This window comes from Hippopotamus amphibius, chromosome 7, assembly GCF_030028045.1.
Source record: "Hippopotamus amphibius kiboko isolate mHipAmp2 chromosome 7, mHipAmp2.hap2, whole genome shotgun sequence".
Classification (NCBI taxonomy): domain Eukaryota; kingdom Metazoa; phylum Chordata; class Mammalia; order Artiodactyla; family Hippopotamidae; genus Hippopotamus; species Hippopotamus amphibius.
The window spans coordinates 95,067,589-95,085,097 of NC_080192.1; positions in this window are offsets into that span (position 1 = coordinate 95,067,589).

Sequence of the window (17,509 nt, forward strand, 5' to 3'; positions counted from 1 at the left end):
CAGTAGTTGCAGCACACGGGCTCAATAGTTGTGGCTCACAGGCTCTAAAGCGCAGGCTCAATAGTTGTGGTGCACGGGCTTAGTTGCTCCGCGGCATGCAGGATCCTCCTGGAACAGGGATGAAACCCGTGTCCCCTGAATTGGCAGGCGGACTCTTAACCACTGTGCCACCTAGGAAGCCCAACAGTCCTCTTTTAAAAGCAGTTTTTCTCTTAATAGTTCATACTTCGGGACACAAAATATACACAAGCCCTGTAATTTGGATGTTATTGCGTCTCCCTGATAGAGAAAGTAGACTAGATTAGGTAATAACTGGAATGCATTTTTAATGTAATTTGGATGATGAGCCCCAAATTACTTTTCCAATATAAACCAATCAAGTCTATTCCAGTTTGAGTGACTTTACCAAAAATAAACTTCTTTATGAATGTATGAAAAGATAATTAGACTGTCTCCAAGGCACTGGGCCTATTCCCAACAGTGGAGAGAAGCCAGCACGTCTCAGAGTGACATGAAGGCACCAATTTTACAGCCCACTGCCCTTCCGCTCCCCACCCCAATGGTAAGTTGTAGTCTTCTCAGAGGCTGAGGTTACGATTCTAGCTCACGCAGTCCACAGCTGCAAGCTCCATTGCTAATTCTAAATCTGTCATCTCCCATGTTGCACTGTCTGACACAGGAGGAACTGGCAGAGAGGAGTCATGTCTTAGTCACATCCCACCCTGCTCCTGGAACACCACCCAAGCTCACACCCTCTGTGGTGTGGGTCAGCTATGCCAGCTCTGTGGCTATCATCCACTTGCCCCCACGTGCCCACTGACTTCTGAATGAGGCTTGAAAAGGCTTACAAATAATTCTCCTTCCCCGTCAAGAACATGTCACAGCTAAGACTAAGCATCATGCATCCGCTTCCATTGATCCTGAAATAAAATACTGTTTGGAAAAAGCTTCTTTTGTGCACAGCTTCAAGAAAATCAGAACACTATTCACTTCTCAGACCATCCATAACGTAATTCAAGTGTCAGAAAGTCTTCAACACAAAGAGAGGAAGGGGAGAGAGAGCATAATACAATCTGAACTTTTTTTTGTATTCAAAAGTGTTCCCTTTTAATGTTTAACAATTTCCATGATGAGTGAATAGTATTCTAAGCTGTTATATGGTAGAATGGGAGCTGCCTTGTCCTGGGACTATTAAATTGATACACTAAATAAGAATAATATACTAAATGCCGTTAAAATGAGTGTCACCCTTCCACCAACTAAAAATTTGTAGAAATATATGTAGTAAACAAACTGATTGAATCAAATTATTTCAACTGGAAAAATGTCTAAATGGCTAAACAGGACTCTTTTTTTTTTTTAAGAACTTTTATTGAAATATAATTGACCTATAATAAATTACATATATTTAAAGTTAAACAGGACTAACTCTTAAGAAATTTGGCGTATAGGGCCCATCTCTCCCTGTGGCTCTTTGTCCCACATTTTCACACCCTTCTGGTCACCTCCCTTCCCCCACACCAGGTGTCAGGTGCTCCTTCCCCCGATCTCAGCTGATTGCTCCTTTCAAAAGGATTCAGTTAAGTCAGGAGTTGGAAACAAGAGCCCACCCGGCCAAACGGAGCCCACCTCCTGTTTTTGTAAATGAAATTTTATAGAAACCAGCCATGCTTATTCCTTATGTACCCCCAATGGCTGCCTATACCCTACAGTGACAGAGTTGAGTAGCTCCAACAGAGACCTTATGACCCACAAAGCTTAAAATATTTACTACATGATCCTTTGCAGAAATAGTCTGCTGGCCCCTGAATCAAGTCCCTCACACTAAAGTTTACAATTTTAATATGTTACTTCTCCAGGAGAAGAAATGTGATACTTGGATTTTAATAAGAGGTAACTTCTTAATTTAAAGAAAGTAATGGCTAATAGTAGAATTTCTGTCAGCAATGGGATGCTCGGGAGATGTTTTGGGGTGGGGGAATTTCTTAAGTTCAATGACTACCTATTCCACTTGCCCATCAACCCAGTTATGGGGCCACCTACTGAGGATTTTGATGGAGGGTTACAATGGTTTGGAGAAAAACTTGAAAGAGAGGTGGGTCTGCTAGCAGTTTGGGACTGCTGCAGCTGGCATTCTGGAGTGGAAATCACACAGCCCAAGAGGTTATAATTTGTCTTGTCTGACTCAAATGTTTATTCTTATCACTTACAAACTAACAAAAACATTTTGAGATCCATTTAAAGAGAGTCAGATTCCTGACTTCAGTTGTCCCCTCATCTTTTGCCTTTTTACTTTTCACAGATATCTAACTTCACAAAAATAAATCTTTTTTATGGCACATTGAAGATTTTCTCTCTGAAGTTCCCATGAGCAATGCTATTTATCTATAAAGAAGTTTCCTCCAAGAAAGCAACAACAGCGAGCTCATGGTGCAGCCTTGCTTCCAGAACACAGGGGCTCGATTCTCACTGGCATTATTAGGCAGACTTCACAACACTTTGAAGTGGCCGCTGTACAAAATGGAAACAGAACATCTGGTTTCCCATCCTGAGGTGATGCACAGGAGTGATGATCACTCCTAATATTACTTTCATTTGTTCAGGATATTACATCCCAAAATGTTCTCCAAAACATTCTCTCGTTTAATCCCCAGGACAATCCTTTGACGTGAAAATTGTCATCCCCTTTTTATAGGTAAGGAAACGAAAGATCTGAAGGGTTAAATGACTCACTTTAGATCAAAGAGCTGTTGGAGGTGGATTCAGATGAAAAATTCAGGTCTTCAGAGTCCTCTCAGGGTAGGGGTTTATTCTCTGAGCTCATGCTAGAAGGAACCTGGGGCCTCATCTAGAGCAGTTAGGCTAGTGCAGTCATTTGTGGAAGTCTTGAAGGTCAAGGTTGTGTCATTCTTCAGGTACAAGAGTGATAAGTGGCAACCTAAAGAGGTATAGGCTTCATTCAGGTGTGCCTATGAGCTACCCAAGGTGAGTACCAGGATGTCATCCCACATGGCTCCTGGACCTTCCTGGGATGGTTCTCACATAGCACTAACACTTTAGGGGGGCTTTGTGCAAACTAGAAAAATGCAGGCCAATTATACAAAGGTGTTCCTTCCCTCAGCTGACTCAGCCCTAGGCCAGGGCTCAGCTCAATAAGCTAAGCAGGCTAGATCCAGCCCCAGCTCAGGACTTTCACCCAGAAAAGGCATCATTGTCCAGGCACAGCTGGTACAGCCGTCCTGGGCCCACCCAGTTCAGAGAGCTCCCTTCACCAAGAGGGGATGTTTCTCAAAGGAAGATAACCTTGTTGAGAAAAACTGAATCTATATAAGACCAGAAACACTACACAGTTTACCAGGAAGGTGACAGTTACACTCTAAACTCAGTATGGTTTGGGTAGTGATGACAGTCTTTCTGAGCTGGAGAACTAGAGCTGGTCACAGTCCAGCTCATCTCCTTTCATCTGGTCCTCCCTCTCAGCTAAGCCCCTCTCTGCATCCCACTCAAGCCCACTTCTCCCATTAATTCAAGTGCTGTCGCACTGAAGGGAAACATCCTTGAACTGGAGGGAACACACAGCTAGCAGAAGGTGGAATTATTCTTCATGAGCGGATGGGTGGTCACCCCCTTCAGCTTGTCTCTGTCACTCCATGACAAGCAACCCTGCTGGGCTAGGATGTCTCCTCCAAGAATACACATTTCCAAGAGACCAACTGCCATCAGAACGTGCTGGGTTTCTTCCTGTTCCTCCTCTAAATGTTCTTGGGAGCCCATATCATCCTCTAGGCCACTGGGCGAAGTCCAGCTGAGCTCATGAATCATATATAGTCACCTTTCCTTGCTCAGAGATCAGAGGCAGCAAGAGCTCACAATCCTCTTTTGAATTGTGTTTTCATAGGATTTGAAGGAAGAATGGATCCAAGAGCAAAAGGCCAGCTCCAACTAACCCTGGGAAGGACCTGTAAGCAACTTGGGGTGCAGCTACTAAGAAAGCAGGAGGAGAGTTAGCTGGGAGCTACTCTTCTCCATATAGAAATGCATCCTCAAACTAAAAGGTTCAATTTACACTGAACACATTCAATTTTTTTAAATTAATTTTTATTGGCATATAGTTGCTTTACAATGTTGTGTTAGTTTCTTGATGTACAGCAAAGTGAATCAGTCATGTGTATACAAATATCCACTCTTTTTTTTTTTATATTTTTCCTTCCTTCCCACAGAGCATTGAATAGAGTTCCCTGTGCTATACAGCAGGTTCTCATTAGTTATCTATTTTATACATAGTTGTGTACATATGTCAGTCCCAATCTCCCAATTCATCCTACCTCTCTCTTCCCCGCTTGGTAACCACAAATTTGTTCTCTCCATCTATGACTCTATTTCTGTTTTGCGAATAAGTTCATCTCTACCATTTTTCCTAGATTCCACATATAAGCAATATCATACGATATTTGTTTTTCTCTTTCTTACTTCACTCTGTATGACAGTCTCTAGGTCCATCCACATCTCTGCAAATGGCACAATTCCGTTCCTTTTTCTGGCCGAGTAATATTCCATTGTATGTAAGTCTGTACCACATGAACACGTTCATACAGTGTGCCAAAAGGGGTGCTGAAATCATTCCCAGTCTCGCTCTGGTAACACCACAATCCATGTAAAAATAGTCTAGCAAGTGAGTATGTTTTGACAACTTCCTATCACCTTTTCCACACCCCTCCCTTTAATTCTCTATTTTCTTCCATATTCAGATTTGAGTTTTTTGCTCTAGGGTTTGGGGTGTAGCTATCGTTTTTATGACATAATATTGTGTGGTGCAGATAGTGGCCCTGGCTCGCTTACCATCAACTTTTGACAAGAATGAGGTGTCTAGAGAACTTTGACATTTTACTGTGATTTTGGGAGTATATCCTACTCCAAGTTAGATTGCCTTTATGGCATTTACCTGCATGCATTCAGCCAAGGTTATGTAGGTAAAATATAACCAAAGTATGTTTTCTGATAACATAAGAGTTTGTTAAAACAATTTATAAGAGGGTTATGGTTTTTGAAAATGATTTTACCATAAAACCAGCCTTTTGATATTATGTATAAACAGAGTAGAGTCACCAATGGGAGAGTAAACTCTACTCCCCTTTCTGTGGTGACAGCAGCTGCCATAATAACTGTGCAAAGCTATAGGATAGACAAGCCAGCAGTGTTCAACTGATCCAGCAGCGTACTATGAACTGAAGACTACGTGAGAAAACAACCATTACTAGAAAACCACTGACGGGCATAGGGTCAAAATGCAGAACAGGGAGTTTTGTCAAGACTGCTGCTTTACAACCAACCGAAGATAAACTAGAATGTGTTGATGTGCTATTGCACACCACAAAACCCTAGACAGGAAAAATAGATAAATATGTGGTTCTGGAAAATACGGACAGAGGGTGTCTCAGTTCAGGCTGCTGTAACAGAGTACATAGATTGGGGTGCTCATAAACAGTAGACATTTATTTCTCACAGTTCTGAAGTCTGAGATCAGGATGCTGGCATGGTTGGGTCCTGGTAAGTGTCCTCTTCTGGGTTGCAGACTGTCATCGTTTCCTTGTAACCTCACGTGGTGGTGATCAAAGAGAGGAGGCAAGCTCTCTCATGATTGTTATAAAGCCACTAATCCCATTCATGCACGCTCCATCCATATGACCTCATCTGATCCTAATTACCCCCCAAATGTCCCACCTTCTAATACTATCACATTATAGGGGTAGGGTTTCAACATATGAATTATGGGGGACATAAACATTCTGTCCATAGGTGGAGGGCATCCAGGAATATTAAATACAGCAGACAAGGTGACCACTTCATCCCTAGCACACTACTGGACACAAAGAATAGGTGCTCAGAGAATGGCTGTTAAGTTCTAAATCAAGTTATTCTTTTCTGTAAATGGTGTGGTTATGCATATACAAATTGAGTCATTTGTGTGATCTAGAAGCAAATCATATTTTGCTATTAATTTTCTTCAAAATATGTTAATAAATATTCTTAGCCATTTCCAGAAGAATGGATTTATATCACCAAAAAAGCAAGCAATGGTGCAAAATTACTGAATTTTTACTATCACCAAGGAAGAAGCTTTTAATTTCCCACAGTGGAAATACGAAGGAAAAAAACCTCTTTCAAGGCTTTGGGGAGACGTAAGGGGAGAATTTTTGGTATGGGGAGAATTTCAAGAAATTGTCAAACAGGGTAAAGGTCGGGGAGTCCTGCCTAAGACTCACTTCCTGTAATTCATACAGTTTCCAGACGTTTCTCTCCTGCAGACACCTGCAGGGCAGCTGCTTGCATTCGAGGCCTGCCGGCTTCCAGGAAACGCTCCTGGCTGTGCTCTGTGGCCAGTTGTCCCATGCTGACAGGTCAGTGTACAAAAGCTGTGAGCAAACAACGGGGCCTCTGCTTTTGCTTTCAAGCTGTCTGGGGAAAAATGCTGACGTTTCTCCCTACCCCTCTTCCTGTCTCTGTCTTCCTGTTGATCTGTGTGTGCTTTTAGAACCTCCTCACTTATGACCCGTTCTACTGCATCCCAAAAGAATAATGGAAAGGAAAAACGAATTCAGATAACCTGTTAATACCAATTCAGGTGAACCCTTCTTAAGTTATGCAGCCCAGAGTCAAAATTCCGGATTTAAAAAGATGATGAACAAATTATGAGGTGATTATTTACACCAGAAACAGTTTTGGAACACAGAAGGATAAACCTGGGGTGGAGTCTTAGAAATCATTTGTTGCACTCACCCTCTGACTTTGTAGATGAGAAAACTGAGCCCACAGAGGGAAAATGACCAGACCAATGACCTTCTCATTCCTAACTCATACTTTTCAGAAAGAAAAGTTTTGTCCTAAGAATTTTCATTTTTTTAGAGCAATCAAAATATGATTTTATTTGAAAATGTTTATCTTGTACACACATTCATGGGAAAATACCTATGTATAGTGAAGGCCAATGGCTCATGACAAAGGGTGTGAATTTTTGTGGTACCACATTCATATATGTGATTCTAAACTGTAGAATAATGGACCCTATTCCAACTTGTGTTTGGGATAAATACATACTATGAACAGAACCACCAAATAGGCAATTAATAAACAATCTTGAGTTGTATATTGACATACATATATTTTTAAACCTTGAGAGGAGACAAAGTATTAACAAAGTTAAGGTCACCTCATTTGTTCTTGAAAACCTTGATAAGCATCCTCTCAGCAGCCTTCTTAACACTTTCTTTCTAGCATCATCTCTGCAACTTGTCTGTGTGATTTTTCAGGGAGCAGCTGTGTGAGCAACTAGTTGTGTGTATGTCCACAGGCACGTGTGCACGTGTGTGCACATGCGTGCACGTGTGTGCACACATGATGCTTCTAGGAACAAAAGCTGGCACAGGATATTAACTCAGTAGAAAGGAAAATGCTTTGCTTGCTTGCTTGCTTGCTTGCTTGCTTGCTTGCTTGCTTGCTTAAACCTTGGTGCAGGCATCCTTCTTAGGGGCACGCTGTCAGTCTGGGCTTTTGTCCTGGCTGGCATGCTGAAAGTGCCACTCCTACAAACGCACTCCATGGAGGCCACTTTGGCTTGCTGCCACCTGCCCTCACTGAATTAAGAAGCACGAATCCATTGCTATTGTGGAGCCTGAAGCAGAGCCAAGAAGAAATCTCGAAGGGCCCTCTCCCCAGACATATGCGAGTAGAATAAAAATGAGACACAAATGATGGCACAAAGCCTCCAGCACTCTTGGGGCAAGATGGGGGGCTATGTTGTAGGCTAGGAGGATGTTCTGGTTCTTGGGGGAGAAACGAAATTAAAACATGTTTCTTTACATATGAAGTTCCTTCAGACCTCATCAACAGGGTGGGCCTTTTTCTGTTGTTTGCCTTCAAAAAGGGAATTCGAATCCCTTAAAGCAAAAGTACACATTCGAGGCTGGGCAGGGCTGAGTTGAGAAGTCTCTCCATGACTTTCTAGTTACCCGTGGTCCGCATCCTGCTGATCAGGTAACAGAAGAAGCAATCAAATACACTCATTTATGCTAAAGTGTTAAAGACTTGATGTGTACCCAGAGGTACCTACACTCCAGAGGTAGCTGCTTTCCAGGGACCTGTGGGGAGCAAACAATATTGAACCTAAAGGAACATACAGAACTAATGGTAGAAGTTCAGGTGCTAGCGCTTTTCAATTGCCCTACCCAGGAAACCATCTATTAATTTAAGGGTGGATCTAAATATATCTGTCTGATGTGGTGACGGGAAAAAAAAGGAGTGTCATTCATAGCAAACCTAGAGGGGTAAGTCATGACTTCTGCTATTTTTTTCTTCCCCCTTCCCTTCCCAATCATTCTAGCCCTCCTAATGGTTCCTGCAACTTCATGCGTCTTAATGCCTTTGCCCCGTGACTAAGCCAGTTCTGAAGACTCAGCAAAGCATGTCACATGTTTTGTTAGTAAAGATAAACTCAGTGCTGAGTTCAGTGCAGAATGAAATTAGGGGTCAAAAACAATGCCCCAAAATAGAATAAAATAGCAAAAAGTTCAGGGGAAGATGTCAGGCCACACAAGAGCTATACGAATAACATGCAAAGCTGCAAGAATCACTACTGTTTTGATGAGAAAGAAGGATACTTAAGCTAATGATGCTTGGTTGTTTTTTCCTTTTATTATGAGAGTAAAAAGAGAAAAAAAAAATCCATTTGGTTGCATCAGGGTCAGAGGATTTACCAGATATTTGCTGACCAACAGCCTCTCAGCGTCTGTCATTCCTTCAGTCCCCTGTATCATCACCTTTTACTATGCTTTGGCTCCAGCAAGACACAATCAGAGCGGTTCTACTTCAGCAGGGTGCCGGGGGCGGGAGGAGTGGTCCACCCCAGAGGCCCATCTAGGGGTGCATGGCCTGGAGAAGACTTAAAAAACAATAATAAAACCAGCGAAAAAGCCAGTCTGCTTTCTATTATCACCATGGCAAGCAAGTCTAAATAATGTCAGTAATAAACTGCTCTCCCCTCACCAAAAAAAAATCTTTTGTTGGTCTAGTTTCCAAACAATTGCTGCAATTGCTCTTGAGTTTTAACAACATAAATGTAAGCTTCAGTTTAGCACATTTTTTATTGCTTCTCCTTTTGTAAACATATTTTACATGGAAGTTGATTCAGATCATTAACTCTGTGCATTTATTTTGAGAGTAAGTACATAAGAAAGCTTGCTTTGGACACAAGTGTCCAGCCTCTCTGGTCCTTCAAATTCCTGTGTTCAAACAATTGATTCAAAATAAACAACAATAGCACAGTGATTGTAAAGACAAGCAGAACTTGAATTACTTCAATTCAGTCATTCTATGTGACCATTTGGAGTTTTTATTGTGTTTAAAGTTTCTGGAGTTTATTGTGAAATGGGATTTTTATGCATCTCTGCCAAATGTAGCCGTATGTTGAAGACTTTCTATCTATTTAAACTGTTGCTTCATGTGAAAGAAAGCTTCCAAAATTAAAATTAATGAAAAGTATTCTTTGATCAAAGGTGGATCGACACATGAATATGGGAAGAAAAACAAGTTTGACAAAGTCATTGACAAATTTGCAGAAGTTAATTGCAAAAACAGAAACTGTAAAGTTACTATTCATTACTGTAAAAGACCAATAGGTAGGTCTAAGTTTTCATCTCTTTCTTCAAAAATACGTTAATGAAATTTAAAATATTACTTCATGACTCTTTTCCTTTTTTAGATTGTGATGTTTATTTTATTTTATTTTTTTATTGATATGGTAAAAGTTTCATAAAAGAACATTTTTTTTCTGACTATCATAATTGGTTTCATTGTGTGATTATTACTAAAAATAATTTTGTCGTATAGGAAGGAGGTGTTAGGAATTATCGGCTCTGGGTGTCAAATATTAGCCTTAGAACCCTAATCTGTTACGTATTCTGTTAGGGGGCTCCCTAACTCTCTCCCTCCCACGCAGCCTCATTCCCATCCCCACCCCCACTCCCCTACCCATCACTCCAAACAGGACCTGTTAGTCAAGTGTTGGAAAAAGGTAGGTCAGATGTACTTAAAATAATTCATCATTCCTTCCAGGTTCTTCCAGCTTTCTCCCACTTTTTCTTGTAGAGAGGAAGTTAGGTTACAAAATCAGAAAGGTTAAAACTCATTCCTCTATCCTCTTTTCCCATTTGTTGAGAGCAGACGCCTGACCCACTTGAGTGCAGCTGGGGAGGGAATGGGATTCAGGAGGATTCAGCTAGCATAAGCCCTGCTTGGACTCTCGGACCCCTGTGTCAAGTCACGTCCAGCAAGGAGCACTCAGTGGCTTTTCTCTCTGGAGGTGAGTCTGATGGACCCAGTCCTAGCATCCTCCTGAGACCACGAGAACACTTGGTCCTGAGATGCAGCATTAATCAGCACTGCCTGGAGCCCACATCCCTCCTGCCCTCCACACTCAGGCCCCCAGCATCACCTTTAATCCCACAGAGAGAAGGGAGTTTACATTTCAATCCACACACATCTCCCCAGCCCCACCCCAACTCTGATCAGCCTGATGTCCCTAACTCTGAATAATCAACTCAAAGCAAGAAGGAAAATATTTCCCACCAAAATTCAGCATAGGATCATCATCACTCTTCAGTTCTCAAAAGATTCCTAAGTCACCCAACCGCAATTCATTATGTCATTAAGTGTCACATTTCCTTCATGTTGGAGACAGGGAAAAGTTATGATACTTATTTTTCATTTTTGCTTACTAAATGTAATGAACTCCACTGATGACCTATTTCTGAAATCCACCAATCAGAGGAAATTTTAAAGTTCACCATAGTAACAGCTCAGTGTCAGTCACCCAAGTGAGAACCACACCGCTTAGGAGGGCTTGGCCAATCCTGGGGCAGAGCATTGTTACCATCTCATAGCAACCAAGAGATCTGCATGGCAACATCAGTTGCTATATAAAAGAAAAATTAGAAACAGTATTCTGCTAGGGAGAAATAGAGGTATCAACTGTTAAGTCATACTTGAGTCACGGTTGTGAGGACCCATCCTAAAATATCCACCTAAATATAGCTCAGATAATACCTATCAGATCCAAGAGACCATGTGCTAGGAACCCTTCACCCACCACCACCTGCAATCACCTGAAAGTGAAAGAGAGGTGAGTCTCTGTAGAACAGACGGCCTCTGAATAGGAAGGGAGAGAGTCTCTGAATACCGGGAACTGTAAGGCATATTGGGAGGGTAAATTACACATGAATCATCACATTTAATCCCGTGAGGGAGGCAGGGCAGATACTATTATTATCACTAAATTCTCCATCTCCCCTCGACCCCAAATCTGTTCCTTCCCCAGCTTTCCCACGTCCATTAATGGCAACACAATTCTTCCAATTTTTTATACCAAAACCCTCAGAGGTCTCCTTAACTATTTTCTTTCTCTCATGCTCAGTCCAATACATCAGCAAACTCTTTTTGTTCTGCTTTCAAGATATGTCCAGAATCCAACACACTCCACAGCTACACCTTGGTCCAAACCACCATCCTCTCTCACCTGAGGCAACAGCTTCCTAACCTGTGTCCCTGCTTCACCCCCCTGCCCACCTACAGTCTATTCTCAACACAGCAGCTGGAGTGACCCTTCCAAAACATAAGTCGTTGGCTCATGGCTCTCCAGGGACTTCCCATCCTCTCACACAGTGGAAGCCCAAGTCCTCACCATGACCTACAGGACTGCACACAACTTAGCTCCCTCTTGTTTCCTTCTGACCCCATCTGCACCTGTTGTCTGCTTTCCTCACCAGCTTCAGTCACACTGGTCTCCTCACTGTTCTTCCAGCACAACAGGCTCCCTTCTACCTCAGGGCCTTTGCACTAGCTACTTCTCTGCTTGGAACATTCTCCCCCCAGAGAGCCTCAAGGCTCACTCCCTCACTTCCTTCAAATGTTCACTCACAAGTCACTTTCTCAGTGAGCCTTTGTCTGACCTATTTTAAAAATGGACTCTGTACCCATACCCTTTACCCACATCCTCTAACCCTCTTCTCTGGCACAGTGGGTACCTAGAACAATGTCTGGCACTTACTAAGTCCTCAGTGTATATCTGATTATGAGTAAAGGAAGCACTGTTTTACAGATAAAGTAACTGGGCTCAAGAAGCTAAATGATTTACTCAGAGGCTCACAGCCAGAACATATTAGAGCCCAGACTTGAAGCTAGATTTGCCAATGACCCCCCAAACTGTGTTCTGCCCACTCTACCACAGTTTGGTTTCCTTTTCCAGATCTACCGTCTCCTCTAATAAGTGCCATGAATGCACTAGTTCCCCGGGAAGGGAAGAAGGAATTCTGGGCTGAGGGCATGGCCAAGGCAGGAGTGTAGGGTGGAGGTGTGCTGGCCCAGAGCCTGAGTGATGCCCAAGAGACACTTGCAGGTGAGTCAGGAAGTGTGGCTGAGGCCATGTCAGCTGCCAATGACACCCCACTGGTGGTGACCTCCCCGGCTTCAGGCCCGCTTTTGGGGGGGGTAAACGATTCAATATTCTTATCCCTTCATTCACTCAGGTCAAAACCAAGGATTTAAATGGAATTTTTAGTCTGTAAAATGTTTCATCAATTTCTGCTAGTTTGTTCTCAAAGAGTCTCAGAGTTGTATTAAGTGTATGTTGCATGACTGGTTGAAAAATTTTTTTTAAATCTGCTCACCACATATGTTTTTTGGTTTATACAATAATTTTGTATTTTGTTTTGTTTTTTAAACAGAAACCACCTCGTGTTATGGGGTTATATGGAATGTTTTTTGATTAGAACTATGCTAAAAACTGGTAGTGGTTTGCCCGCATTTTCTACCCTGATTCTGATAGTGGATGATAAAGGGGTGGAGGATGAGAAGAGCGTGGAGAGGGGAGAGACCACCCTCAGGCAGGGCATGGAGAGGAATAAACCTGAAGCAAGAACATTTGCTTCCATGGCTTATATTGGTGATTAGATAATGCTGGTATAGACACAAACACCATCAACGATCTCACTGAGCACCTACTGAAGAAAAAACAATACTCATGACTCTCCCACCAAGAAACTAGAAACATGAAAGACAAAATCAAGAATAATAGTAGCTACCTCTTTTTGAGCATTGACATTGTGACAGGCATTTTGTGAAGTATGTTTATACAGTTTTACCTTTAAACCTCTCAGCAACCCTGGATGGAAGAAGTTATCTCCCTGTTTTGCAGAGTCAGCTTAGAGGAAAGGAAATGACTTGTCCAAGGTCATGCAACTGGAATGTGACAGAGCTGACCCACTTGCCTCCAAAGTCCTTGTTCTTAACTGTTACATCATATCTCCTCTCTTCAATAAGATGAATTCATGTGATATATATAAACATGGAAGAAATATAAACCCAGAGGTGACATAAGGAAACATTTTTTAAAAGCCTCAGCAAAATTACTGATTCATTTAAAGCATCCATGTAGGGAAAGTAGGCAGGTATATAGAAGCTGTGAAAAACCCATGCCCACAGTCCTGTTTCTCATCTCAGTGGCAATGCTGTCATCCCCTCCATTTAATGCCACAAAGTTAGCTCAATACTGACAGACAAGGAAATGCCAACGCCTTGCTCACAAAGGTTCAGGTGGCCAAAAGTTACAGAACACAGGTTGTTCTGTAATCACTTCCCTGTGCAATGTAAAACTCACAAGTAAGATGTTTCATACACTGAGAACTTGGGATGGTTAGCCCTCTCCACATAGTGGGGGAACCAAGGACGGACACCAAAATCAAATGGAATTTGGGGAGCTGGAATGTTCCACTGAAATTGGTGGGGAGGAAGGAGTGAACTCATGTTAAAGTGACCACTACCTCTGCATCACATTCTTTCTAGTATTTTGCCTCAAAAGCAAATCTAAACCGTAACAGACAAAATAAAAGACCTGTTATGGATTCCTAATTTTTAAAAAATCTAGCCTAAATTTATAGCTGAATGTGAAGTCAACATGCTGCAGGATCTGGCATTTTGACATCGTCCAGGGCAGTTTCTACCCAGACTAAACTTTCTGGCTATTTAGCCTGAGAAGCAGATGTTCCTCTATTCGGAGGCAGTTGTAGCTGCATTACCTAATATCAGGATCACCTTTTAGTTCATTTCTATATTTTTCAAGCAGCAACAGCTCTTACCTTTGTGATGAAGCTGCCCTCGACCACCTGGACCTGAATGTCCTTAGCACTTGTTGTTTGGACCAAGCATTAGGCATTCATGTATTTGCAAATATTGTAGAAGGCAGTGTGACCTAGTGGGAAGGGACTCCCAGCAGTGGGAAGGAACTGGCCCTTGCCACATGGAGACAGGTTGAGTGCCTCCAGTCTCATGAGGCTAGATTTGGGATTCATAAACACAACCTAACATAGCAGCAATCATTGAAATGTTAACCAGGTTAAAAAGAGACAACAGGTCCAAAATGGAGTCACCTGTGCTAAGACCCACATCAGCAAACCAAGACTTAATACCTAACCTAATTGCAGTGTCAACCCCTCCCAGGAATGTAATCTTAAACCGGTCAATCTGGAATTTCCAGGTCAGTACTAGTGAGGTAATTCACATGATAGACTCCTTCTGTCCCCTAAAGAAAGATGAGGTAATCTGCTCTTTCCTTGTCCCTGCCCCCTTCTACCTATAAAACCCTCTTATTTTGTATGGCTCCTGAGAGTACCTTTCTATTTGCTTGATGGGATGCTGCCCAATTCATGAACTGTTGAATAAAGCCAATTAGATCTTCAGATTTATTCCACTGAATTTTGCTTTTAACACCCTGTGCTAAACTTCCAATCAAGTCTTACCCTAAATTGCAGCCCGGTTTCAGCTATGCTATGGGGAATTAAGGAAAGCATTTGTGTCAGGCTTTGGATGGAGGAGCAAAGAGGAAAGCAGTGACCTCTCTCCCAGTGCTACAGTTGGTGCCTGGTTGGGGCATGATGGCTCAGCCACATGGCTGGAGAAGAAGCTATTGGTTCTATTTCTAAACACACATGATCCCTCACATTCAGGGCCTCTAAGAAATACCTGGGGCTATTTGATGGGAGTTAGCTTCCCATAGAGCCAGGCAGAGATGGCGTCCCTTAAAGCCATCATAAAGTGGGTAACAAATGTGACTCAATTCTGTGGTCCCAAACTGCTAAGGTCTATACGTATAGGTTATATGAGTGTTTCTGTTCTGATTTACTTTAATTGCTTAAATACATTCATTTATTCATTCATGTTTATGAAGCACCTACTCTGGGCCAAGCACTGTTCTAGGCACTGGGGATGAAAGAGTAAAGAAAAAAAGAAAGAAGACAAACCTGATTTCGTGAAAAAATCCCTGCCCACATAGGGGAAAAATACACTGCAAGGTACATAGCGTACCTTTGAAATCCTAATCAGAAGTAGAGAGGATTACTGATATTTTAATATTTAAAGCTATGATTTAATTTAAATATGGATTTGCTATATTATAAGGAAACCTGATTCAGTCTTTTAAATTAGGAGGATTTAGTAGATGTGGCACATCAGGAAGATTTGGGAACACATCTTCACCCTAGAATAACTTTCTGAAAAGAGAAAGGGCCCTCTTAAGAGTCTTAGCTCTTCTGTATCCCTACCCCAGTGGTAACCACTGAGATTTCCTCTTGGCTCATGGCCAAAATCTAAATGCTATCTTGGCCACTCACATCTGAAAAAACAGAACAGTAAAGTCCTTAGAAACAGACAGGCTTTAGATATTTCCTTTGAAAAGAGCACTAGAATAGAGCTTCTAAATCTTCTAATTGCCATTGCTGACGTAGTCTGTTGTAAAAATACAACAGTGAATAGGCAAGGACCGAAAAGTTCCAAAATGTCAAACATCATTGAGATACTACGAATCATCTCTCTTAAAAAATATGGCTGTCAGAGCCTGTGATCCTGATTATCAAGGCATCAGTAACTAAATAATGCGGATTATGGAAATTGTTGAAAAGTTACAAATAAATGTTAAGTAATACCGTACAGCTAATTCCCCAGATGTTGTTTCTCTTCTAAAGTAAGGATCTCCATGAACCAAGTGACAGCATGCAGTTCTCCTGTGGGTGTAAATCTCTAGAGATATTGTTCACTCACATTTGCTTATGTACTTTTACTCTATCAGTCTCAATAACATCATTATTTCTTACTTTGTTATTTCTTCTCTCTAATCTGCATCAGTAGTCTGTTCTTATAAATAATTCAGCATCTGTCTGGGCATTTGTTTGCAACATTATCTTACATGATATTATGCAGGAAGAGGGAGGCTAGTAATGCTTAAATATGGGGAAGTAATGTTTCTTTCAATCTTTCATATTTGCAAAGTGGTTCTGTCACATCCTTTGCCTGTGAACTTACACTGAACTTTCTCTTCCATAAAGTCTGGTTTCATGGACTCAAGACTGCTGCAAAATTTGATATAACTGACACTTGATAAGAGGGTCCAGTCTAATTAAATATGCCTACATAGTGATCTACCATATTTTTAATTCCTGGTGAACTTGCATCTATTTATATATTCAAACAGGCTTCGAAGGAAGAAAGTCAGATCATCTGTAGACACTATGGGGCAAGCAGAACCCTTTTTCCCCCCAGAAAAATAATGGTAATCAAATGCTGTCTTTGATCAATCTTTGTCTTTGAACAATCTTGCTGGCTTACTTCCCACAATACATCCTACATATATTTGAAGCTGTTGGGAAGTTCACCATAATTGCAACAGACATCCAACCTAAATAGAGTAAAGGAAGACAAACTTTGAAAACAGAAAGAGGTCTATTTTGAAGGAGTAATACTTACACTTCTCTTGACTGCCAATGACTAAGAGTATACCTTTTCTAAATTATGAAAATCTACTGGAATCCAGGTCAAGTGTTGACTCAGAGCCCTTTGGACATGCTGTTTCCTCTGCTTGGAATGCTGCTTCCTTCCCATCCACTCTACCCCAACTTCCAATCTAATCTCAATTCACCCTTAGGATCTTAGCTTCCCTGACATCTCAGCAGAGGCCGAGCGCCTGCATCTATGCTCGCATAGTACTCTCTGTCTCCACTTTGTAGCACTATCCCCCTTTTTCTTTAGTGGTTGATCGATGTCTGCTTCCCCCAATAAACATAAAGAAGCTATAGGAGAGCAGAACCATATCAATCTTATTCGCCACTGGCTAGCCATTTCAAGGTAGTTGTTCAATAAGGACTTGAGTGGATAAATCAATGCAAGTGAAAATAACAGTATCATTTGTATGTTTGTTTACTACGTCAGGCTCTCTGCTGAGTATTTCACATGTGAGAATGAATGAATGAAAGACCTTCAAAAATGAGCAGTAAGAACATTAAAATCATCTGAATGAGTAGTAGATCTCTTCTTAAACAAGTTATGCATGAAGTTTTTTTGTTTACATAAAATTTAGGGGAAAGTTTCAAAATCAGCGTTACATGACTTATCTAACTTACAAAGCAAGGAGAAA